Source organism: Cnephaeus nilssonii (genome assembly GCF_951640355.1).
Source record: "Cnephaeus nilssonii genome assembly, chromosome: 3".
NCBI lineage: Eukaryota > Metazoa > Chordata > Mammalia > Chiroptera > Vespertilionidae > Cnephaeus > Cnephaeus nilssonii.
Genome location: NC_137074.1, coordinates 46399975 through 46425517, shown reverse-complemented (window position 1 = coordinate 46425517; position 25543 = coordinate 46399975). Strand labels below are relative to the sequence as shown.

Here is a 25543-nt window from a genome sequence, read left to right as displayed (position 1 = left end):
CATAGAAACAATGCATACAACACAGAACAAAATGTCTCTTCAATAAACTTGTGAAAGTCTGCCTTTTTGTGAGCCAAAATTAATATTCTGCCTGTTCTCCTCAGTGATGTCTGTAAGGTCTCTACAGCCAGGTTTCTCTCTCCCTCTCTGAATGTTGAAGGCTACTCAATTAATCTTCTTGTTTGCAGAAATTTGAAAGCATTTAAGGAAGGGTCAAAACTAACACCAAACAAAATGCAGCTAAATTTTCCACTGTTGTGAAAGTTTTACCTTCACTCATATTCTCCTTCCATTTTTCCCTGTTTCTTCTTTATGCACATCCCCCTCCCAACTTCACTTTTTCATTTGTTATTTCTTTTCTTCCTTTCTCCCTCTCTTATTATTCTTACTCTGTTCCCTTCTCATTACACAGGTTTTGCTTTGGGGTATTATCCAATTTACCTGGAATATTTGGGCTATTTCATCCAGATAAATGTCTGTATCTTTAGCATCCTTCCATTTACTCACAGAAGTGAAGAAAGAAAAGAGGATATGATTGAAATAAATTGTGCTCCTCAATCTAAGTAAGTTAGATGTCACTAAAAACACAGAGAAAAAGGGTTGATGTGGTTTAGATTTTCAAAGTTTGACACATTCTAGCCATTAAATGAGTTAATACACACCATACTTAGAAAAGTGCCTTTCATGCCCTAAGCACTCAAAATGTTATTTCATGCCCTAGCCAGTTTTTCTCAATGGCTAGCGTCAACCCTCAGATTGAAGGTTTGCAGGTTTGATTCCAGTCAAGGGCATGTACCTTGGTTGCAGGCTTGATCCTAGGCCCCGGTCAGGGCATGTGCCGGTGGCAACCAATAGATGTGTCTTTCTCACATCTATGTTTCTCTCTCTCTGTCTCTCCCCATCCCTTCCACTCTCTAAAATTCAATGGGAAAAATATCCTCACTGTAAAAAAAAAAAAAGGTTCTTTCATTTCTATCATCATGATAATTATTAGCTATGCTAGTCAACTTCCCCACTCCCTCCCTTCACCCCCCCCTCGCCCCACTAGTGCTAAATGGTTGGTAGCAGTGGTTTTCCCCGGAGGCTAAAAGCAGTGAAGGTCAACTCTGAAGTAGGGGGGCTAGATGTAGAACCTCCACAGCAGCTATTCAAGTACTGTGCCCTCTGAGCGGCATGCCTACTCCTCCCCCACAGTCACAACAGCAGATAAGCAACAGGTAACTGACAACCAAAAATTTCAAAAGATGGGAGGGTGGGGGGAGAAAAAAAAAGAAAGGGACAAAAAAGAAAAATATTTGAGAAAACCAATACCAAAAGAGACAAGACACAAACTTAAGAAATATAAACATTAACACTCAAGAAGCAGAGTGAATGGAGGCTACAGCGGCAGACATTTAAGATTAATGATTAGTATCTTCATAAAGTTGAAAAAGGCCATCATGTCCATGGAGTGGTGGCAGCCAGAGCTTTGCTTTTCAAAGTGTGGTCCATGTCACCAGAAATGCAAAAATCGCAGGCCTCACCCCAGTATCTCGTATTGTTACAAGATCCATAGGTGATTTGTGTGCCCACAATGTGAGTGGAACACTGTGCTATAGGGCTTGGCACTTGAAATTTGAATATTAAAAAGAAAATTGGTGGATAGAAAAGCAGTAATAGATTTGTAATAAGTTGTAATACAATTGAAAATTTGTCAAAAGCCCTGGTTGAGATGGTTACTTTTGGTACTGTATCTGAGCTCTCATTGGCAAAACTGGACTTTAAGAGAAAATGAAGGAAAACATAACTTTATTAGAATCCTATATGTATTATATAAACTACCACTGAAATAAGAGAGCAAAATAAATATATACTTAGGAAAAGTTACTAGTCTCATGCCTGGGTTGGGATGGAATGGGGAGTGGGGGATGGAGGTATCTGACTGAAAGAATTGCATGAAGCACAAAGGTAACAAATCAAAGAATAAATAATACATAAGATGCAAGAAATAGTGGTGATTAAATGAAGTAGAAAACCTAAAGTAGGTTTAAATAACTCTTGATGTGTAATATTAAAATATTTATGACTAAATATTTATATCTAAAATCCCATCTAATCTCCAAGTGGCAGGTAACAGATGGGAGGGAAAGAGGGGGAGAGAGAAAAACTACTCATGTTCTTATGTCATCTAGGAGAGAATAAAAGTATTGAATAACTCTAGATAATAATAGCAAAATATGTATAAATGTATATATTGGTATGTCATAAAAGACTGCATGCTACATGATTCCATTTATGTTTAACTCTAGAAAAATAAATCTAATCTACATTGACAGAAAGCATATCAATGGCAACCTGGAGCTGGAGAGGGTTAGGGAGTGGAAAGAGTGAGATATACTGTATGGGAAGTGCCAAAGCATTTTGGGGGTGATAAACATGTTTTATATCTCAATTGTGGTGATGACTAAATGAGTATATAAATTTTAATGTATGTTTTATTTATGGATTGACACGACCTGTTATTAGAATACCTAATCAATAATAGAATAATAGTGGGCACCACTTTCTGAGCGCCTACTCTATGCCCAGTGCATTGTACATTGTTCTTTAATGACCCTGACAGGAGATGTTACTATTTTCATTATAACTTGTTCAAAGTCTCATCGTCAGTGAATGATAAAAGTAGATTTTGAAACTGGATCTGCCAAACATCACAAGTAACAACATCATTATATTTGCATGTCTAGATTTATCAATAGAAACTTGACACAGACACTTGGAAAATATTTGTTTAATTAACTGACAATAGAATCATAAATTTAGGAGATGTATAATGTTAGACCCAGATGGATGTTTCAGATCAAAACCTCATTTCATAGACTGCAAAATATAGGTCTGGAGTGGGGAAGATGACTTGTTCAAGTTAACAGAGTAAGTCTACAGCAAAGCTGATCTGAAAATCTAAGTCTCCTTACTTCCACTCCAGCTGCTCCTGAAGGGCCTTGGACAACCAGTCACCAGGCCCAGGAACTAGTCGACCAGCTAGAGTGGCCATGAGACATCTACCCTGGTCTTCTCTCTCCTTCTCTGGGTTCTGCTAGGTTTGCTGCTTACAAATCGCCAAGCAGAAGCCTCCGCGCTGCTGCTCCTGCCCTTGTCAGAACCTGGCGTCCGAGGCAGATATGTACAACTTTCCAGGCCTCTGTCCCCATGGCTGTGCGGGCATCTAAGCAGCACCAGTTAGAAGTGCCACCTCCCCAGCTCAGTGCCACCCTTAGTCACTGGCCTCCAGTGGCTCTGCTTATGCCAAGAATCTCACAAAATATTTTTAAAACAGATCTGTCAGCCTCCGCCTGTACCCCACCCCACCGCAACCCACACTAATTATAGGCACTCAAACCCAGTCAAATGGAAAAATATAAGAAATGAGCCATCTTCTGTCTGTTTCTCTTCTTTCTTTGTCCTAGGCTCTGTGTCTACACAAACTTCATCACTCTTCCCCCATGTATGCATATGACTGAACATAAATACAGGTAAACATCTGCTGCGTGTGCGTGTGCGTGTGTGTGTGTGTGTGTGTGTGTGTGTGTGTGTGTGAATACAGCAGGGGTATTGTAAGCAGTCAAAAATTCTGCTGTGTTTAGAATTAATTTGCTGCCATTTTTAAGTGTCAGTCACATTTAATGGCTGCTACAACTGCATTTATAAAAGTTCTAACCACTGGAATTCATCTCTCTGAGTTCAAAAATAGTCAAGGTAAATTGTCACGCTTGAAACAAAATCAGTCCAACCAAATCGCTGTGAGTGGCAGGGTGCCTGAGAGTACCTGTCTCTGTGCTCAAGTATAAAATGTCATGGTCTTGAACTGGAGTTGGAGTCAGTTGTAGGAACTTCATTAACAGAGGTGTGTGCAGATAAAGCCCAGAAGACTGCCTGTAGCCTTGAGGAGTTGAGCAACAGAATTCAGCAGTGGGTAACAGTCTGGACTTCTGTTAAGAAGCTTAATATGCTTCTGGGTTTTGGTCTCCCTGGATGAAGTACATTAAAGAAAAAAAAACTGTACCTGCTACATGCTCCATACATTTATGTTATCGTGGTTAATTGTCCCCAAATCCATGTAAGGCCCAGATTAATTAATGATCTGTCCAAAATCATGCCACCAGGGATGGCAAAGCCAGGCAAGGACCCTAGTCTTCTCATTTTATACATCTTGCCTTTCCTGTGCACATACTTTCTTGGTCCACCGTTTGGACCAACCATCTTTCCACATATGAGAAGACATGCCCTCTCATATTTTCACCTTGTGTATCCTCCTCTTGTCATTCAGCATTGACATGCTCCTCTCCAGAGAGACAGATATATGGTCTGCTATTGCCACAGAGTTGAGGCCAGGTGTATAGCCTATTATCAAATGGCACCCAACTTTTTGTAAATGAGTTTAACACCCTCCTAAATCTCTTTTGAATTCAAAATAATGATGAGTTGAACCTAGATGACTTCCAGGCAAATTCCAACCTCCACAACAGATAAATAATACTACAAAAAAAAGTTTCGTCACTATGGAATTACAAACAAGGGAACCTAAAAAATGATAATACCATTCATATTCTAGGACATGGCATAAATTGTGACATACTGTTTTCATGAGGAAAGAAATAGTAGAAGCTAGCTATACTGGGTAAGTGTATATGTGTATTAATTTATTTTTAATGGAAAGAAATAACATCATTCTGTTTTAAGAAAACTTGAAAATAGAGAGTAATCTTTGTTACTAAATGATAGAGTGAACCTAGGGAGGGGTTTTCTTGGTCTGCATTTTCATCAATGTTTCCATATCATTAAACACTTTAGATTATACTTATTTCTTCTATTCTTTCATTAAAGCGCAAATTTTGGATTGCTCATTATGTGAGTGGACTCTGCCAATGGAGCCATATTTCCTGACCCTGTAAGACATTGACTCCCCAACACGCCTGACTTGTCTTTTCTCTTTGCTATTTATATTTCTACCTGCCTTTCCACCTTTTAATTGTACTCTGTTCCCTTCACAGACTCCTATTCCTCCTTTTGTCTCTTACCTCTTCAGTGGCATTTGCCAAGGCTAGGCCTTTGCCCTCACAATCCTTGTCCTGTGGGTTCTTCCTCCTCATCCATTCTCATGGCTGGGTTATTACCTCTAAAACCACTTCCCCATCTCTGTTCTTTCAACCACGTTCCAGTTATATGTCTTTATTGTTCTCCCAGATTTATCTTTTCATATCTTGCCTTTATCTCAAATACAACTCATTTAAAGAGGAACTAAATATCTCTTACCAGCTCATCTCAATAATAATTATTATTCCAGTTATCCAGGCTGAAACATTGGCATCATTTTTAACTTGTTGCTCATCTTCCCCTCCTATAATTTTAAAATTTTGCTGAATAATTAATATGTTTATTCTTCTCTATACCTGCTGCCATGACATTAACAAGATTTCCTGGTCCACAAGTGAATTATTGCAGTGGCTTCCTTTGTTGCTTTCCTGTCCCTAGTTTCTTCTCACTCCAATCCACCCTGCATGATCCTGCCAGAAAGTCTTCCTTCAACACCGTTTTTATCAAATGTCTTTATTGATTCTCTTTTTGCTTAACAATTCTGAAGCTCTCTATCTGGTTTTCAAAGCACACCATATGCTCTAACCCTATTAGACTAGTTTAATCCAAGGACTACTCAACATACACTTTCTGATCTACCCAGACTGGCCTCCCTACACTGCCATGAATATGCCTGATCCCTCTTTGTTTTTGCTCATATGGGTCTTGTTTTTCACAAAGGCTTCATTTTTGCCCCTTCAAGTTTTAAATTCAACTTATCCTTCAAGACCTGGCCCATGGTCTTCTTTCTTTAGGAATGCCTGCTTGCAAATTGCAAGTTTGCTTTCAGTCCCCTCCCCTCTCTTCCTTTGCTCTCTATATATCACTATAATGGAACAAGGCTCCTAGGCCCTCTAGCTTTTAGGTAGATTTGACCCACAGGATGTATGGGAAATTATTCAAGGGAAAGAAGAAAAGCTAGCATTTTTCTTTTATTCTTTTCTTTTTTTTTTTCTCTATGCTTTCTGTGGAGTCTCCAACAATGGCTATGTCTCCCCTATGACGCCAGCACCCATGAACATTCCCAACTTTTGAGCTCTGGAAACAGTTCCTCCTTTCTTTGGTCCTTCAGTCTAGGGGTGGTTTTCATTCAATGGATTGCCTTAACCATCTCTTTTTGTTTTGTCAGCTCTTTTATCACAGGTATGACCAATTTCTCACATTAAAATTATCTCTATTTAGAGATCTAGCATTGTTTCTGTTTCCCTGTCTAGATTTAAAGAGGGTTGAAGTAGATGACTTTAAATATCCTTTCTAGCTCTGCCAGGCTTTGTTCATTACCACATAATGTAACCCTTTATTGCATACAGTCTAGAATCGAGCAATATTTTTTCTCATTTATCATTCATTCAACAGATATCTATTAGCTATCCAATGTACATTCAACCACATCAGGTCTTGAAGTCTGAAAAAGGGCACAAGAAGGTGTCGGATACAAAGCATTTATAATCTTGGTAGTAGGAAAAGTTATCCACAAACAACTCAGCATCAGGATAAGATAGTACTTGGTTAAGGGTCAAGTGAATGCCACAGAAAATGCCACTATTCTGTATTTAAACTTTTTGGCCTCAGAGATTAGGTCCTAAATATGTTCTTGAAGCACTGAGTACATGTACTACAGGTCCATAAATATTTGGTTCATTTTTACAAAAACCAGAAAGTGTATGTGGTAATAGTGGGGCATAAAGAGTATAGAATGTTACTTAACAATTCTCATGCTCTCTACCTGGTTATCAAAGCACACCATATTATGATCTAACCCTATTTGACTAGTTTAATCCCAGGACTATTCAACATGCACTTCCTAATCTACCCAGTCTGGCCTCCCTACACTGTCATGAATATGCCTTGAGGCTCACTACATTGAATTTGAGCCACTGTACTTTTGGTTAACTTCAGGTACAAAGCCAACAGTGCCATTTCTCAGTTCTTCAACTAAAAGTCCAACATCTAGTAAGATATACTTTGCTTTTCTATGCAGATTGATAACTATCTAACCCAATATTGAGTGCTTTAAAAGTGTGAGGTGTGGAAGTTTCCTAGCAATAGATAAGCATGACTAGATTCAAAGCCTAGAAAATAGCAGTTTCTCTGTAGTCACTTTTTAATTGAGGTGTAATTAACACACAAGATGCACAAATCTTAAATGTTCCATTCAATAAGGTTTTACAATTTTATGCACCTGTATAATCACTCTCCCAAACAAAATATTGAATGTCTTCATCACCCAGGGAAGTTTTTGTATTCCTTGTTAGTAAATGCTTTTCACAGAGGCAACGACTTTCTGACTTCTATCACCAGAGATTAGTTTTATTGGTTCTTAAAATTTGAATAAATCAAATTATATAGCATGTATTTTTATATCTAGATTTTTCAGTTAATATAATATTTTAATATTTGTCCATGTTGTTGTATATAACAATAGTTTATATTTTTTATTGCTAAGTGGTATTCTATTGAGCTAATTACCACAATATATTTATTATCCTGTGATGGACATTTGCACTGTTCCCAGATTATAGTTTTTATTAATAACTGCTGGAAACATTGTTGTTTAAGTCTTCTGTGCACTTATGTTCTAAAATGTCTTGAGTAAATACTTAGAAGTAGAACTGCTCAGTCATGAGCTGCATGCAGGTTTAATTTTATAAGAAATTTCAGACACATCTTCATAGCCATATATCATTTTACACTTCCATCAGCAATGTCAGTTACTCCACATTATCACTGACATTTAGTGTCAGTCTTCTTGCTTTTTGCCATTTATAGTGTATTTTATTGTGGTTTTACTTTTCAATAAACACCATCTCATGTCCTTAATAGCTGTATATATATATATATATATATATATATATATAATTTTGTGAAGTGTTTTCCCATTTGTCTGCATAGAATAATTTAACTTATTTTCCAACCTGATTCAATGTCATAATATTTGACTATTAATTTTATACTTCAGGTATTCAACAATCATTTTCAGAATAATTAGTGATAGATTTGCCTAGGAGACCGATTAGTGTCTTCTTGAAAACTATCGGGCATGTTTTACTTAGTTACATGACTTTATCACTCCCGGGAATAAACTATGCACTTAAAAAATGGAAAGGAGAGACCATTAAGCCCAGGGCTTAATAGCAAATTTCTATATGGAATCATTAAACCACTTAATAACCAGCTGTTCATGGTTGTGAACCCATTCTGTTTTATTATGAAGTTGGTTATTTGTTGTTGTTGCTTTTGGTAAAGAACAGTCTCTATAACAAAATAATACTTAATACTTAAATACATAATAATATCTTAAAATATAAGTGATGTTCAATGAGCAACCTATAGTTTGTTGAGAATGGGGCATATACAATGTGCACTGAAAGACTATTACAGCTGAGCAGGAACCTAAAGTTCATTTCAACTAAACCACATAATGTTCTAGAAGAGAAAACTGAGGCCCAGAGACTTAACTAATTTTTCAGCTAAGAATAGAACCCAGGTAATTTTAATTGCATCCCTTCCACCAAGTCATGATGCCTTTAGAGAGGAAAAGTGCTCTCATTCATTTACAGTCTAAATTAGAAAAGAAAGTCCAAAATCAATAGAACTTTAGAAAAATACTAAATGGAAAAATAAAAGCTAACAGAAAGGTTACTTGGAGTCACTAAAAAAATATGGAATTTGAAGCCAGGAAAACTGAATTTGAGTCCCAGCACTTTCACTCATTAACCATGTGGCTTTAGACAAGTCATTTCAACTGACTATTTTAATCTACTCAACTGAAAATTGTGGTTGAAGATAATAATTACATTATTATATACAGAAACAGAGCATAAGTGTAAACTGGGAAGGGGGTTTGAGAGAGAGCATCTGCTGTCCTCCAGAACTAGCAGCTAGAAGTGCCAGTCATAGAATAATGAGGTATAAGTGCTCCATGCAGGTGGGTGACAAAAACTAGGTTCACTGCTTGAAGCTAGGGGTCTGTTATGGTGAAGGCATCCTCATGCATAAAAGGGGATAGAAAAAAAGATTGCCAATGTTATCCCAAGGCTATGGTTTATAGAAAACTATTGTCTCAAGGAAGTAAGATTGCACAAATAGAGTCTGATGTGGATCTAAGTTAGACAACCCACTGACTCAAAAATTGGATCTCAATGTCTCTAAAATAACTATAGAGTTGAAACCTCAAAATGCCATTATAAAATTAGCCCAGGACTGGAGTTATAGGGAGATAGTTTAAAATGCCTGCAAAATTACAAAACTACTGACTAGGTGGAAGAGAGAGAATCCCTCTGACTCAAAATGGGCCCAAATTATAAAATCATAGAGCTTAGAAAGACAACCGATAAAATCAACAGTTAGAATACTAATTTATTTCTTGTGAAATTAATTTTAAGAGACAGTATGACAAAGACTTTAAAATAAGAATGTTAGCATAGTCAGAGATAAATGATAAAATAACATAATTGAAATGATTCAAAGATATAAAAAAAGCATAAATAATGCAAGAATAGGTAGATATGACAATAGGATCAATAAATGAACATGGTTGAAGATAGAACAGCACATAAATAACAAAATAGAAATAAGAAAGAACAAATAAGAGCCATTGAGAATAAATTGAGACATTTCAACATAATTAATAGGAGTTACAGAAGAGGAGAATGGAAGAAAATCAAGTAAAAGACCAGAGAAGTTTCCGGACTTAAAATATAAGTCCTTAGAATGAAAAAAAAACAAAACAAAAAAAACCTCAAATACCAACGTGAAACCTCAAATACCAACGAGAATAATGGTAGCATATATCCTATCTTTAGTGTACATAACAACATACATATTAATTTTGTGTGCATTTTGCATGAAAATGAAGGAGAAATAACACACTGTTGTGCTTATTTTTACTAAAAGAAACATTGAAAGGATAAACCAGAAAGTAATGAAATGGCTTACCTACATGGGGTATTAAAGCTTAGGGGAGAATGTGATACTTCTATGAGGATACTATTATGTAATGTTTTTAACATATGGGATCATGATAATTATATTTAAACTAGAGGCCCAGTGCACAAATTCGTGCACAGGTGGGGTCCAGCTGGCCCAGCCCCAATCAGGGCGGATCGGGGCTGGGTCTGTCAGAGGAAGAGATGGTGGGAGGTTGGCCAGCTGGCCCGCCCGGATCAGGGGCCAAATCAGGGCCCCTGATCAGGGCCGGACCAGGTGGGGGGAAAGGACCCAGGTGATTTGCTGGCTGGCCCCACCCCCAATTGGGGTTGGGGGGCCAATTGGGGGTGGGGCTGGCCTTGGGGAAGGGCTGTGGGCAGATCAGGATAGTGGAGGACCAATGGGGTGTATACCTGGGGAGAGCAGCTGCAGGAGGTTGGCTGGCCAGCCCTGCCCCCTATTGAGGTGTGGTGGCAATACGAGGCAGGGCTGGCCAGGAGGAGGGGCTGCAGGCCAATCAGGGTGGTGAGAGCCCATTGGGGGCATGGCTGGCCGGAGGGAGGGGCTGCAGGAGGTTGGCGTCCAGCCCTGCTCCCTATTGAGGTGAGGTGGCGATCAGGGGTGGTGCTGGCCAGGGGGAGGAGCTGCAGGAGGTTGGCCGCCCAGCCCCACCCCCTATTGGGGTGGGGGGGTGCAATCAGGGGCAGGCCATCTGGGGGAAGGTGCTGTGGGCCTATTGTGGTGGGCCAGGCTGATAGGGGCAAGGTTGGCCGTTGGGGGGGGGGGGGATGGTAAGGGAGGGGACATTTGGCCGGCAGGCCCTGCTCTTGATCAGGGTGGGAGAGTTTGATCAGGAGCAGGCTGGCAGAGGAGAGGGGCTGCAAGGTTGGCCACCGGCCCCACCCCCTGATCAGGTCGGTTCGCTGGCCACAGTGGGCATCATAGAGACTGGTTGATAGGTCATTATGGCCATTACGGTAGCTGCCTTTTTATATATAGAGATAAAAAACAACCATTAATCAATAAGAATGGGAAAAAGAACAGTAAAATTAAGTACAAAAAGAAACAAATGAGCATAAGTGTATAACCTATATAATAAAGAGCTAATATGCAAATGGTCATCACGCTCTCATGCCATCATGCCATAATGGATCAGACACTCAACACTGGGCAGAGAGGAATGGGGACCAGCCAGGCACAAATGAGCCCACGGGAAAGGAATGGGGACCAGCCAGGCTGCGGCCCAGGAGAGGGACAAGCTGCCCACCCCATGGTCCCGGGCACCAGTGGCTGCGTCTGCGCCTGTACCTGCGGCCTGGGAGAGGGACAAGCCGCCTGCCCTGTGGTCCCAGGCACCAGCAGCTGGGGCTGTGGCCCAGGAACAGGACGAGTTTCCTGCCCCATGGTCCCAGGCACCTGTGGCTGTGGCCTGGGTGAAGCCGCCTGCCCATGGTCCCCTGTGGCTGCAGCCAGCCTGGGTGGAGCTGGCCCGGGTCCTGGGTGCCTACAACTGACTGGAGGAGGGAATCCTGGGTCCCAGGCAAGGCAGAGGCAGTTAGGAGCGATCAGGCCAGCAGGGGAGCAGTTAGGGGCAATCAGGCAGACAGGCAGGTGAGGGGTTAGGAGCTAGGGTCCCTGATTGCGAGAGGCAGTTGGACATCCCCTAAGGGTTCCCAGATTGGAGAGAGTGCAGGCCAGGCTGAGGAGCCCGCCCCCCGCCCCCCCCCCGTGCATGAATTTCATGCACCAGGCCTCTAGTCAAATAAATAACATAACCACACTAAATGGGGAAGAAAAAGGAACTATTAAAGTAATTTTTAATACTGTTCTTTGTCTATGTAACTTTCATCTAAAGACAAAAAAAAAAAAAAAAAGAGAGAACCATAAGAAAATCTGTAATTCTTTTGAAATTGTTTGTTTTCAGAGTGTTATGAGTATAGCAATATTGAAATAATTTTTGTGGGTTACAGGATTGAACTAAAGAGTAAACACGTTAATACTTTTGGGAGCTAGCATTCTTACTTGAGGGAAGGAAATACAAATGTGGAATGGGGGAAGAGGTAGACAAAGAGCTCTGTGGGGTGGAGAGGAATTGAAGCAACCAGTTTTAACTCATGCTTTCATAGTATCAATTTCCTAAATCTATCCACTAAAATATCTTAAAATAATGACACTCCCAGAGAAATGAACATACCTAGTACCCAGGTCTTGGTTTCTAAAAACCATTCCCATTAAAGAAGCGAGTGCTCCTTGGGAAAATGGTTAATTCAAGAACTGGCTAGGAAGGTTCTTAAGATAAGTATGGGACATCTTGTGCCAGAAAGTTAAAAAGTCTCTTAAAAATATGGAATCATATACCATAAACACAGAATCTTGCTTGAAAAGGATCCCACTTTAGAATCTAGGGTAATTTCAATGTAAAACTTAATAAGGACCATTGTGGATTATAACCAGTTAAATACAATAAAAGTCCATGAGTCTGTACTAATAATAAATAGGTAGATAGAAGATCTGGGGAGGGAGTAAAGAGAAAAAATGCTTCCTTATGGATGAAGGCTAACTAATAAATATACAAGGGATGATGAAATTTAAAAAATAATGATTAACAACCATTGTACTAAAAAATAAATTTAGGCAAAACAAACAAACAAAACAAATCAAACAAATAAACAAAAAAGCCCAATGGATCTCAGCTAGAGGAAGGTAGTTTTTAGGAGAAAACAAGATATTTACAAAGTCTAGAGGTATATAACTACAAATTACTTATAAATTTTAAAAGAAAAAAACTGAACACTTTAACCAAATGATCAAAATTAACATTACCAATGAAGAGAAAACACAGAGCATGTGCCTCTGTATGTAATGCCCCAAGGAAGACACAATATTATTTATGGAGTAAACAAGCCAAAAAATAATATCTGCATTTTATCCCAAGGAAACATCAGACAAATCCACATTGAGGGTCAATATTTCACACAGCAGGTTTGTATTTTTCTAAATTATCAGTGACATAAAAAGCAAAGAACAGCTGAAGATCTGTTCCTGATTAAAGGAAAATAAAGAGACATGGCTTCTGAACTGGGGTGGGGCGGGGAATAGCAGTGATAACATTATAGGGCAATTGATAATTTTGGAATATAATTTGCTGATAAAAGTATTGTATCAATATTACATTTCCTCAAGACATTGATGAAAGAATGAGAATCCTTGAGTGACAGACCCATTTGTTATGCCTCTTCCTCCATATATTTTAGAATCCAAGTTAAGTGACAACATTAAATATGCGTTTCTCCCTCTGCATCACCATCTAGTCTGCCTGGTGCCTGGGCCCAGTATGGCCCACATTTCACATTCCCTAATCACTACCCTTCAACTAATTGAGGCTTAGCTTCATTCTTCATTCATATTCGAAGGAGGAGAGAAATGATACCAGGCTGTAAAAACGCTCTGCAACCTGCCTGAACCCAGCTCCAGGGAGACCCCTTCATGGACATCCAAGTCCTAATTGTATTTTTGGAAACCGAAGCTGTATTGAATTGAGAACACAACCTAATTAGCAGATTTTGAACTTTAGAAACCTTCATTATGTTATAATCCCACATCATCTTCCAATGCTCAAAGAAAGTAGCTCTCTCTCTTCATTAATTTATCACAATAACTTCATCATCTCTGCTTTTGAATAATCTGAGGCTAATGATATGCCAAAGGTATGATGCAGAGGATGACTCTTAATAGTTTTTCTTCTAGGGAGATTACTGTGCATGCACACATATATGCCACTGTGAATGACTTTTTTTTTGTACCTGTGTGATTGCCTCTTTCAGTAGTGTGGTTGCTTGTGTGAGTGTTCATGTGTGTGTGTACAGATGCACACTGGTGTTTGTAGGTATAGGTTCATGGCTCTATGGAGGTAAATGGACATCCCTCTATTGATAATGCCTCTGCATTGCTATACTTCTACGTGTGCAGGTATATTACCTACACACTGTTGAGTATAAGGTAGATGAACAATATACACTGAGTGGCCAGATTATTATGATCTCTGAATGCATAACAATCTGGCCACTCCGTATGTGTGTGTGTGTGTGTGTGTGTGTGTGTGTGTGTGTGTGTGTGTGTGTATACTAGAGGCCCGGTGCATGAAATTCATGCACGCGGGGGGGGGGGGGGGGGCGGGTGCCCCTCAGCCCAGCCTGCACACTCTCCAATCTGGGACCCCTCAAGGGATGTCTGACTGTCGGTATAGGCCCGATCCTACTGGGCAGTTGGACATCTCTCTCACAATCCAGGACTGCTGGCTCCCAACTGCTTGCCTGCTTGCCTTCCTGATTGCCCCTAACCACTTCTGCCCGCCAGCCTGATCACCCCCTAACCACTCCCCTGACAGCCTGATTGATGCCTAACTGCTCCCCTGCCAGCCTGTTTGCCCCTAACTGCCCTCCCCTGAAGTCCTGGTCACTCCTAACTGCCCTCCCCTGAAGTCCTGGTCACCCCTAACTGCCCTCCCCTGCTGGCCTGATCGCCCACAACTGCCCTCCCTTGCAGACGTGGTCCCTCCCAACTGTCCTCCCCTGCTGGCCATCTTGTGGCAGCCATCTTGTGTCCACATGGGGGCAGCCATCTTGTGTGTTGGAGTGATGGTCAATTCGCACATTACTCTTTTATTAGATAGGATATTAGAGGCCTGGTGCATGAATTCGTGCATGGGTGGGGTCCGGCCAGCCTGGCCAGGGGGAGGGGACATGGGCGGTTGGCCGGCCGGCCTGCTGGTTGAACTCCTGGTCAAGGGAACAATTTGCATATTAGCCTTTTATTATATAGGATATACACTGAGTAGCCAGATTATTATGCGTTCAGAGATCATAATAATCTGGACACTCAGTGTATCTATTAAGGACCTCTTAATTACAAGTGACATGAAAATGAACTAAAAGTTGTTAAGCAAAAATGAAATTTATTGATTCATTTAACTGAATTGTCCAGGGTTAGATTTAAATTCTTATTTGATAAAATTCTCAACATTACTAGCTATAAGGGAAATGCAAATTTAAAACACAATGAGATACCACATCACACCTGTTAGAATGGCTATCATCAATAACACAAGAAATAATGAGAGTTGGAGAGAATGTGTAGAAAAGGGAACCCTTATGCACTGTTGGTGGAATGTAAATTGGTATAGCCATTATGAAAATTGGTATGAGGTTCCTCAAAAATTTAAGAATATTGCTACCAGCAATCCTTTTTCTGATTATTGACCTGAAAATTTTGAAAACACTTATTCATAAAAATATAGGGACCTCTATGTTGATTGCAGCATTATGTACAATAGCCAAGACATGGAAAAACCTTAACTGCCCTTTGACATATCTATACTAATAAAAGGGTAATATGCAAATTGGCTGGGACACCCTCACAGTAACAACCAAACAGCAGGCTGCGTGGGGTGACCAGGCCGGCAAGAGGGTTAGTGAGGGATGACCAAACAACTGAACAGCAGGCTGTGTGGGGCAACCAGGCTGGCAGGGGGGTTAGTGAGGGATGACCAAATGACTGAACAGCAGGCTGTGTGGGGTGACCAGGCTGGTGGGGGGGACAGTAAGGGGCAACCGGGCTGTCAGAGGGGTGCAGTGAGGGGCGACCAGGCTGGCGGGAGCAGTTGGGATGACCAGGCTGGCAGGGGGGCAGTTAGGGGCAACCAGGCTGGCAGAGGGAGGCAGTTGGGGGCTACCAGGCCAGTGGGAGGGGGCAGTTGGAGGCAACCAGGCTGGCAGGGGGGGGCAGTTAGGGGTGATCAAGCCAGTAGGAAGGTGAACAGTTAGGAGCCAGTGGTCCCGGATTGTGAGAGGGATGTCCGACTTTCGGTTTAGGCCTGATCCCCAGGATCGGGCCTAAACCAGCAGTCAGACATCTCCCGAGGGGTCCCAGATTGGCAAGGGTGCAGGCTGGACTGAGGGGATCCCTCCATGCACCAGGCCTCTAGTCCTATATAATAAAAGGCTAATATGCAAATAGACTGAATGGCGGAACAACCGAACAACTGAACAACCAGTTGTTACGACTTGTGCTGACCACTGGGGGATGTGCACAGAATATGGCAGGTGTCGGCCATGGCAGGATGGTGGAGCAGGTGAGTGGAGGTGCCAGACCAAGGCAGGGTGCTAGTCGCTATCATCAGGGCGAGCCTCTGTTGGTTACTGAAAATTCTTTGCTCCCGAGTGCCTCAGTCCTGCCTGGCACTTGCACCTGTTACTGGTGCCCGATCCACCACTAACACCCACTGCTTGCACCAGACCTGCTGTCACCCACTGCCAGCACCTGGCGCTGGTCCCGATCAAGTAGTTGTGAGGGGCGGCTGCCGGTCTGGATCACCTCTGAGGGCTTCTTTACCTCCCCCTGCTCTTGAGGGGCAATCAGGGCTGGCAGCCACCTCTCGCACCCGCTGCCGGGGATGGCCCCACTCACACTCACAGCCAGTGCCGGAGCCGCTGCTCGCACCTGCTGCTGGTGCTGGCCCCAATCGCTCTGCACCATCAGTGCATGGGAGCAGCTTCTGTGGGAACAGGGCTGCAGGCAGACAGTGGACCAGAGGCCGTGGCGGGAGGGGCCAAGTGGGGGCATGAAGGATGGGCTGAGACCCACCCCCGTGCCCACAGCAGCCTCGCGGCCCACAGTTCCTTTCAAGGCACACGAATTCGTGCACTGGGCCCCTAGTATACAATAAAAATAAAGAAGATGTGGTACGTATACACCATGGAATACTACTCAGCCATAAGAAAAGATGAAATACTGCCATTTGCTACAACCTGGATGAATCTTGAGAGTATTATGCTAAGTGAAAAATGTCATACAGAAAATTATAAAAACTGTATTATGCCACTCATATATGAGATATAAAATAAAAAGCAGAAAACAAACAAATTCATAGATACAGACAGTAGAATGGAGGTTACCAGAGGGATTGGGTATGGGAGTGAAGAGAGTAAAGGGAGTCAAATATATGGTGACAGGATACTAGACTTCAAGTGGTCAGCACACAATAGAATATACAAATGTCATAAAATTGTACACCTGAAATTCGTATAATGTTATTTTTTCTATTTTTTTAATTGTTTAAAGTATTACATGTAGTAGTACATATATATCCATTTTTTCCCCATTGACCTTCCCCCAGCCTCCCCTACCCCCTGTCGCATGCCCTCATATCATCCCTCCAGTGTCTTGTGTCCATTTGTTGTGCTTATATGCATGCATACAAGTCCTTTGGTTCATCTCTTTCCCTCCTCCCCAACACTCCCCTGCTTTCTTGCTGTAAATTGACAGTCTGTTTGGTGATTTACTGCCCCTGTATCTATCTTTTTGTTCATCAGATTATAATGTTCTTTATTTTCCATAAATGAGTGAGATCATGTGGTATTTTTCTTTCATTGCCTGGCTTATTTCACTTAACATGCTGCTGCAAATGGTAAAAATTCCTTTTTTTAATAGCAGTGTAGTATTCCATTGTGTAGATGTACCATAGTCTTCTAATCCACTCATCTGCTGATGGGCATTTGGGCTGTTTCCAAATCTTAACTATGGTGAATTGTGCTGCTATGAACATAGGGGTGCATATATCCTTTCTGATTGGTGTTTCTAGTTTCTTAGGATATATTCCAAGAAGAGGGATTACTGAGTCAAATGGGAGTTCCATTTTTAGTTTTTTGAGGAACTATGAACTTCCCTCTCAAGACTGCTTTCACTGTGTCCCATAGATTTTGGGTTGTTGTATTTTCATTGTCATTTGTTGCCATGATGTTTTTTATTTCTTCTTTGATCTCTCTGGTAACCCAGTCATTGTTTAATAGCATGCTGTTTAGTCTCCATGTGTTTGATTTTTTTGGATTGTTTTTATTATAGTTGATTTCCAGTTTTATGCCACTGTGATCTGAGAAGATGCTTGATATGATTTCTATCTTCTTGAATTTGAAGAGACTTTGCCTGTGACCCAATATATGGTCTATCTTTGAAAATGACCCATGTGCACTTGAGAAGAATGTATATTCTGTGGTTTGGGGGTGAAATGTTCTGAAGATGTCAATTCCATCTGGTCTAGTGAGTCATTTAGGATTGATGTTTCTTTGCTGATTTTTTGTTTAGAGGATTTGTCCAATGGTGATAGTGGGGTATTAAAGTCTCCTACTATGATTGTGTTGCTATTAATCTCTCCCTTGATATCCTCCAGGAGTTTTTTTAGGTATTTGGGTGCTCCTGTATCAGGTGTGTATATGTTTACCAGAGTTATTTCTTCTTGTTGGATTTCTCCCTTTAGTATTATGAAGTGGCCTTCCTTATCTATTTTTATGTCCTTCACTTTGAGATCCAATTTGTCAGATATAAGTATTACTACCCCAGCTTTTTTTTCATTTCCATGCACCTGAAAAACCTTTTTCCATTCCTTCACCCTCAGTCTGTGTGCATCTTTTTTTCTGACTTGGGTTTCTTATAACAGCAGATATATGGGTCATGTTTTCTTTTCCAATCCGTTATCCTATGTCTTTTGATTGGGACATTTAATCCATTTATATTTAAAGTTATTATTGATAGGTACTTATTTGTCGCCATTTTTATTCTTTTACCCCTGTGTTCCTTCTTCTCTTCCTATTTCTTTTTTTTTTTACAGCAGACCCTTTAGCATTTGTTGAATTGCTGGTTTGGTGGTAATAAACTCCCTTAGTCCTTTTTTGTCTGTGAAGCTCCTGATTTCACCTTCAATTTTGATTGATAGCCTTGCTGGGTACAGTATTCTTGGATTCAGACCCTTCTTTTGCATGACTTTGTATATTTCATTCCATTCCCTTCTGGCCTGTTGAGTTTCTGTTGAGAATCCGTTGCTAGTCTGATGGGAGTTCCTTTGTAGGTAACATTCTGTCTCTCTCTGGCTGCTTTTAAGATTCTTACTTTGTCATTGGTGTTTGCCAATTTAATTATAATGTGCCTTGGTGTCAGTCTTTTGGGGTTCATTTTTCTTGGGACTCTGTGAGTTTCTTGGATTTGTGTGGGTTTTTTCTTCCCTATATCAGGGAAGTTTTCTGTCATTATTTCTTCAAACAGGTTTTCTATTCCTTGCTCAGTTTCCTCTCCTTCTGGAACCCCTATTATGTGGATGTTGTTTTGTTTCATGTTATCCCAAAGTTCCCTTAGGCTCTCCTCCTACTTTTTAATTTTTTTTTCTAGAAGCTGCTCTACTTGGGTATTTTTTTCTAACTTGTCTTTTAGCTCACTGATGCGGTCCTCTGCTTCTTCTAGTCTACTGTTGATGCTTTCTATTGAGTTCTTTACAGCAGCAATGTCATTTTTCATTTCTTCTTGGTTCTTCTTCATTTCCTCTTGGTTCTTACTCATATTGTCAAATTTGTCTTCCATTCTTTTTAGCCACCTAATGACCATTTCTCTGAATTCTTTCTCTGACAGGTTTCTTGCCTCCATTTCGTTTACTTCCTTTTCTGGTGATGCCTGCTTTTCTTTCATATGCGGGCTGTTTCTTTGTCTCCCCATGGTCTCTCTTCTCCAGGTGTCTGGTTATGTAGTTCTCTCTCTCCTTTCCGTGGTGGAGTGTAGAGCTCCTCTGAATCCACATGCTTGCACTAATTGGGGACCGGTGTTCGCAGCTGTTCAGTGGGTGCCATATTTGTAGATTCCCCGGGCTTTTCAGGCGTCCGATAACATCCACTTTCCCCTTCAAGATGGCGCAATTTCCATGTCCGAGCCAGTCGCTCTGGGAAGGAACCCAGCAGCAGTGGGGGCTGCCCGGTCAGGGGAGCCCATCCAACAGCCCCCCACAGTCTCCTGGAGTATAGCTGTCCCTCAACTCACCAACAAACACTCCCCATGTGACCACACACTCTCCCTTTGTTTTCTCACTCACACACTATCTTGCACTCTGCCTTCCTGTCAGCAGCTATCTTCTGTTCCTCCTCATATAATGTTATTAACCAAAGTTACTCCCTCAAGAATTTCATTTATTAAAAAAGTTGAAGTAAAAAGAAAATTTCCAATTGGGAAACGGAAGTGGGAAGAGGGGAATCACACCTGGTCGTAACTGCTCTTCAGCACATATCAACCCTGCTGAGCAGGAATGCCCAGGATTTAATGGCCTGGGATACCTGCTTTAGTCAGCAGATCTGGGTGCCTCCACTGAGCTCTCTCCAAGGCACTCTTCATTTTTGAGTTTGAGTCTCTTTGCTTCCAAGCAATTCCAGGAGCAAATAATAAATCCAGAAATCTTATCAAGTCACCATATGAGTTTGAACCCAGAAGCTGGTCTGAGAATTTCTGTTTCCTAGCAACAGGCTTCTGTTCACCCACTTCACACTCAGCTTTGTGGTCTGTATCAAAGGCCAATTTGAAACAATGGCCACCCAGGGAATCAAACCTCCAAGCCCTAATTCAATCTCCTGCCATGTTTCTCGGGTCACTGCCTTTATTCACATTTAACTGAAGACTGGTGGGAAATCTGCTTTTTTAGCACTGTAAGAGTGGAATAACTTTGTGTTCAAATATCTTAGATTTCAGGCTAAAGCAAGAAAAGATTGTGTTAGCAAAACTATATTGTCATTCTCTCTTTCTCTCTCTCTTTAAACTACATTTTTTATAATTTAAATTTTTATTGAGATGATTGTTGAATCACATTCAATTCTAAGAATAATACTGAGCTATCCCTCAGATACTTTTCCCATTTACCTCAGTGGTAACATTTTGCAAAATTATAGTATAATATCACAATCAGGATATTGACATTGGTACAATCTATCGATCTTATTCATATTCTCCCAGTTTTACTTGTGATTATTTGTGTGGTGTGGTGTGTGTGTGTGTGTGTGTGTGTGTGTGTGTGTGAAGACTCTTGCTAGTGCAATTCCCAGAAACTGTGCCCCTAGCTGAGGTACTCCACTCTCTTTCTTTTTTAGAAAAAATAAGATGGAATGTGAGATGACACGCTTAGTATTTAGTGGAGTTAATCCATGTGAAGTACTTAGAACTATGCCTAACACATAGAAAGTGTTTGGTAAAACTTAATTATTCTTATTGACATAGTTGAGAGCTGGATGCCTGGGACTATCTTATACAATCCTCACAACAATCATATGAATTAGATAATATCAGTATCCACATTTTAGGTATTAGGAAAATGAGACTCCAAGAGATTAATTAACCTGCCCAAGATCACAAAGCTAGTAGGTAATAAAGCCAAAACTGGTACCTGTCTGCCCTGGGACACCCTCATGACCCTTGGAATCTCAGTGTGACTCAGAGGAACAAAACTAGATGTGCTCACAGAAGGAGCATTGTCTAAATGAGACTTCCTCAGTCTGGGCTTGCTCCAACTTGCTTCTGAACTGATCTCTGAGCATATGGACCTTTCTCAATGCCTCTGAGTGTGCCTTCTAGTTAATATATTTTGAGGTCCATTTCACCAATTCAGCCTTAGCAGCAAAAACATAAATCATCCCCAGCCTCAGGGATAAAGGCCAAGTGTGTGTTTTAAATACAGCTGTTGTAAGTTAGCCACATCCTGGGTAAATCACCTTTACAGACAACCTACTGCTTTCCCAAGAAAGCATCAGCTTAAAGAAGCAAGCATTAAAGATTGTTTTCTTAGTTCTATGATGCATGCCTCTTTGTTGGGGCTCCTTACCTGTGGACACTGTATTAATCCTAACAGTGCTGTGACTCTTCCAAATCCATGCATCTAATGGGATGCTTTATGGCCCCTCAAGGGAATACATAGACATTTATAAATATACAGAATAAAAGATAATTCCGTTAGGTTGGGTGTTTGGTGCCATGTAGTAATAACCATCTAAATTTTTCACTTTCTACCTCATTATTACACATCCATCAAGGACTACATTGTGGAGGCTTTCTGTCCCAGGATTACAGTCCTTGGTCACACAGAAGAGATCTATTTTTAAAATGGTCAGAGAAGGCCTCAACAGGAGCAAAACACCAGGTGGTAGAAAGATCCCAAGGTACTAGGTTAAAACCTAGACCCCAGCAAATATTTAAATCAATGTCATCTCTGGGCCATTATTCTTCTTGTAAGGGCCACATAGGTGGGGGATCTTAGATAATCTCTAAAGCCCCTTTCTGGCCAAAAGTCCATGGGTACAGAACTCACTATCCAGGTAATGGGTCACCCAAACTAAATTGGTTTCAATTAACTCACAATGCAAAGAAATACTTTGGAGGTTGAGAAGAAATTCCTGACATACATATATTCTCTTGTTAATATACATATAGCAATATGAACTGTGCCTCAGAAATAAGAATGCACCCCCCTTACCTTCTATCAGTGGGTCATTTTTTTGTGTGTGTGTTTTATTTAATTTTTTTCAGTGAAAGTTTTGCTCATAGTCATTAAGATGTATTCCCTTGAACGACAAAGAAGAGTGTTTGAAGAAGTATCAGAAGATGATGAGATTGTAGGAATAAGGCCACAGAATGTGTTATAAAAAAAGAAAAAGAATCAAGGCACCCTCTTGCACGTGCCATTGTATTATCATGTCTGATGACTTTCCCTCTTTTTATTACCTTCAGTCTAGACAAAATAAAACTGCTGGAGGTTTACAAAATGATTTCCAATCCAAAAATCTTTTTCATGTTATAGCCCAGAGGGGATGTTTTCCACTTTAATGAATTAGACCTGGAGAGATATGGTACCATTGCAAACACAAGTAAGCACCTCATGGCTGGCACATACATCATGTGCTGGCAACATACACAGTAATAAGCCCAGGGCCTCAAATGCCACTGTGGATGGAACAGTTTTTGATTCACTCACTGATTCCCAAGGAATATTTCCTTACTTAGCCTGTACTATGTTCCCAGCAACTACCCAATCTTAATGGGCCTTAGAGAGCTTAGAGAAAGCATGATAGATGTGATGTCAAACTGTTAATTTAGCAACGCTTCAAGGAGGAAGCAAGAGTGATTAATTCTTACACATCAGAAATTATCCCCCTGGGGAGGGGAAAAACTCAAGATGCCATTGGAAGAAAAAAGAATGAGTGGGTTTAAACATATCAGGCGCTTGGGATTACACATCTTTGATATTCACATGGCACTGATGCTTTCCAAAGGTTCTGCCATCACTTTGATTAGTAGCCCAAGACAGTGTAGCCCTGAAAGAGTAAGTGTGAACAAGAATAAAAACTAAAAATCCCACTCTGGTCTGGGACTATGTATTCAATCTGTTCATCTGTCAACACTGGTAGAATGTTTCAACCATTCCAATTAACATTCTGTGATCCCCTACCATGTTCAAACACACACACTAGGTTGTGTCATGGCAATCCAACATGATTCTTGACCACAAGTTGCTTATAAACCATCAGGGGATTTAGCACATCTTATCTAATAAGGAGGAAATATGCTAATTGACTGCCCCCCTCAAAGATGGTGGCGCCCACAGCCATAAGATGGTGGTGCCCAGAACCCTCAGCCCTGCTGGGCAGCAGGCATGTGGCAAGGCCAGGCCCGCCCTCACATGAGCAAGGCCACTCTGTGTGCCTGCCTCCAGAGTCCCCTAGTCCCCTCAGCCTCCAAGCCCTCCAGAGCCGGCCTGAAGTGCAGGCCAGCCTCAGATGGCAGCTGCCCAACCACCCAGGGCTGGCCCGAGGCATAGGTAACCAAGGCCAGCCAAGGCTTGCACTGCCGGCAGTGGCAGCAGCAGAGGTGTGATGGGGCGTCGCCTTCCCCCGATCGCTGGGTTGCCTCCTGACCCTGAGGGCTCCTGGACTGTGAGAGGGGGCAGGCCAGGCTGAGGGACCCCTGCTCCAGTGCATGAATTTTTATGCATCAGGTCTCTAGTACATATAAATATTTATGATTCAAAGGAAAATGACATAATCACAGAGGGCTCAAAGGAGAGAATGATTACTGCAACTGGAAGGAGGCTTAAAGCTGTATTCATTCATATGCTCAACATTTACTGAAGCCTATTTATTGGGCCCAACTTTTCACTGAGGAGTTGCACCCAAATAAGGGTAAAAGAGAAAAAAACAGCAAGAATCTGTCTGATGAAACAATAATGGAAGTAGGCATGCAATACCCTGGCTTGGTCTCCTCTTTCAGATTCCTCTTTCCTGCTCCCTTGTAGTTGTTCCTGGGAATACTTCCTTAAAACTGGCTTACATATGAATTCTTGCCTCAGGTCTGCTTCAAGGACTCCAACCTATGTAGGAAACATAACAGAGTCTTTATAAAGAAGAAGATGGAATGCAAGATGACATTTGAACTAAAGCAGTCTTCTGTGGCAGCGATGCCTTTAGACTGGGAGTAAGGAGATGTTATCCTGGAGCTACATGGTAATCTTGGAAAAGTATCTCCTATTTCTGGTTTAAGTGTCCATACACAAAACGTTTAACTTAGTTCAAAGGAACTATATAACTATTTTCCAAATATGATTTCATTTTTATTTATTTTTCAGAGAGAAAGGGAGAGAGAGAGAGAGAGAGAGAGAGAGAGAGAGAGAGAGAGAGAGAGAAACATTGATCATTTTCCTCCCCTCCGCCCCCCAACTATACATCCTGACCAGGGTTGGAACCCACAACCTAGGTATGTGCCCTGACCATGAATCAAACCTGCAAACTTTTTGGTGTATGGGAGGATGCTCCAACCAACTGAGCCACCCTACCAGGGCAAGTATGATTTCATTTTAAATGACAGTTTTGGTAAGGCAAATAGATATATATTTTTACGTACACACACAAACACACACACACACACACACACACACACACACACACACACTTCTTGGTAAATCTCTTACTTCCCTATTAATTTTTATAGCATCTTTCTCCATCTAATTGGCCTTAACAGAAGGAACCATATCTGTATTTTCAGAAAAAAAAATTAAATAAAGCTGCTTGAATTCCAATATCTTCCTCTGCCTCAAACAGGGGTCTTACTGGTTCCAATACTGTTCCTCTTCCCTTCTGGGTTCAGTAAAGATTCATGCTTTTTCTTGATGATAGTCTGAGGTGGTAATGAGGGAGGCCATTGAAATACTTGGCTAATAGTCATAAAACAAAAATTACCTTCTCTGGGTTGCTTCCACTACAGGAAACATATAATGGAAAGTATCTTTAATCTTAAAACTTTTTGGAAAGGAAGCCAATAAATCTTATGGAGAAGCCTTAACAACCCTGTTGTGATGTTTCTGTTACACAATCTTTCAATTTTCCCTGGTTGGTCAGATGAGTCATTCCCCTTTCACTCTATTTCCCTGCTGGGTTTTTGACATAAAGAATTCCCTGCAAAACTATCCCCTACAACTCAAGCCAGGAAAACTTTCCTAGATACTTCCCAGGGAAATAGCTAGCTCTGCCTCACATACTCAATCATTGGATCTGTGCAACAGCCCTGAGCAGCAGACCTGACCTTACTGAATGATGGTGTTCTCTGTGTCCACACAGACTGTGCATAACTCAACACCTAAGAAGGGCAGAGGTCTACCCAC

At 41.2% G+C, this 25543-nt stretch overlaps 1 protein-coding gene across 1 annotated transcript in view; it reads right to left on the bottom strand.

The window, feature by feature from the left end:
- Nucleotides 1–24240, bottom strand: part of TPRG1 (tumor protein p63 regulated 1) — a 220360-nt gene extending 196120 nt beyond the window's left edge. The window contains exon 1 of the mRNA XM_079766616.1: nt 24134–24240. The gene's annotated coding sequence lies outside the window, so the exon portion shown is untranslated. The remainder of the gene's footprint in view (nt 1–24133) is intronic.
- Nucleotides 24241–25543: the final 1303 nt, after the last annotated feature.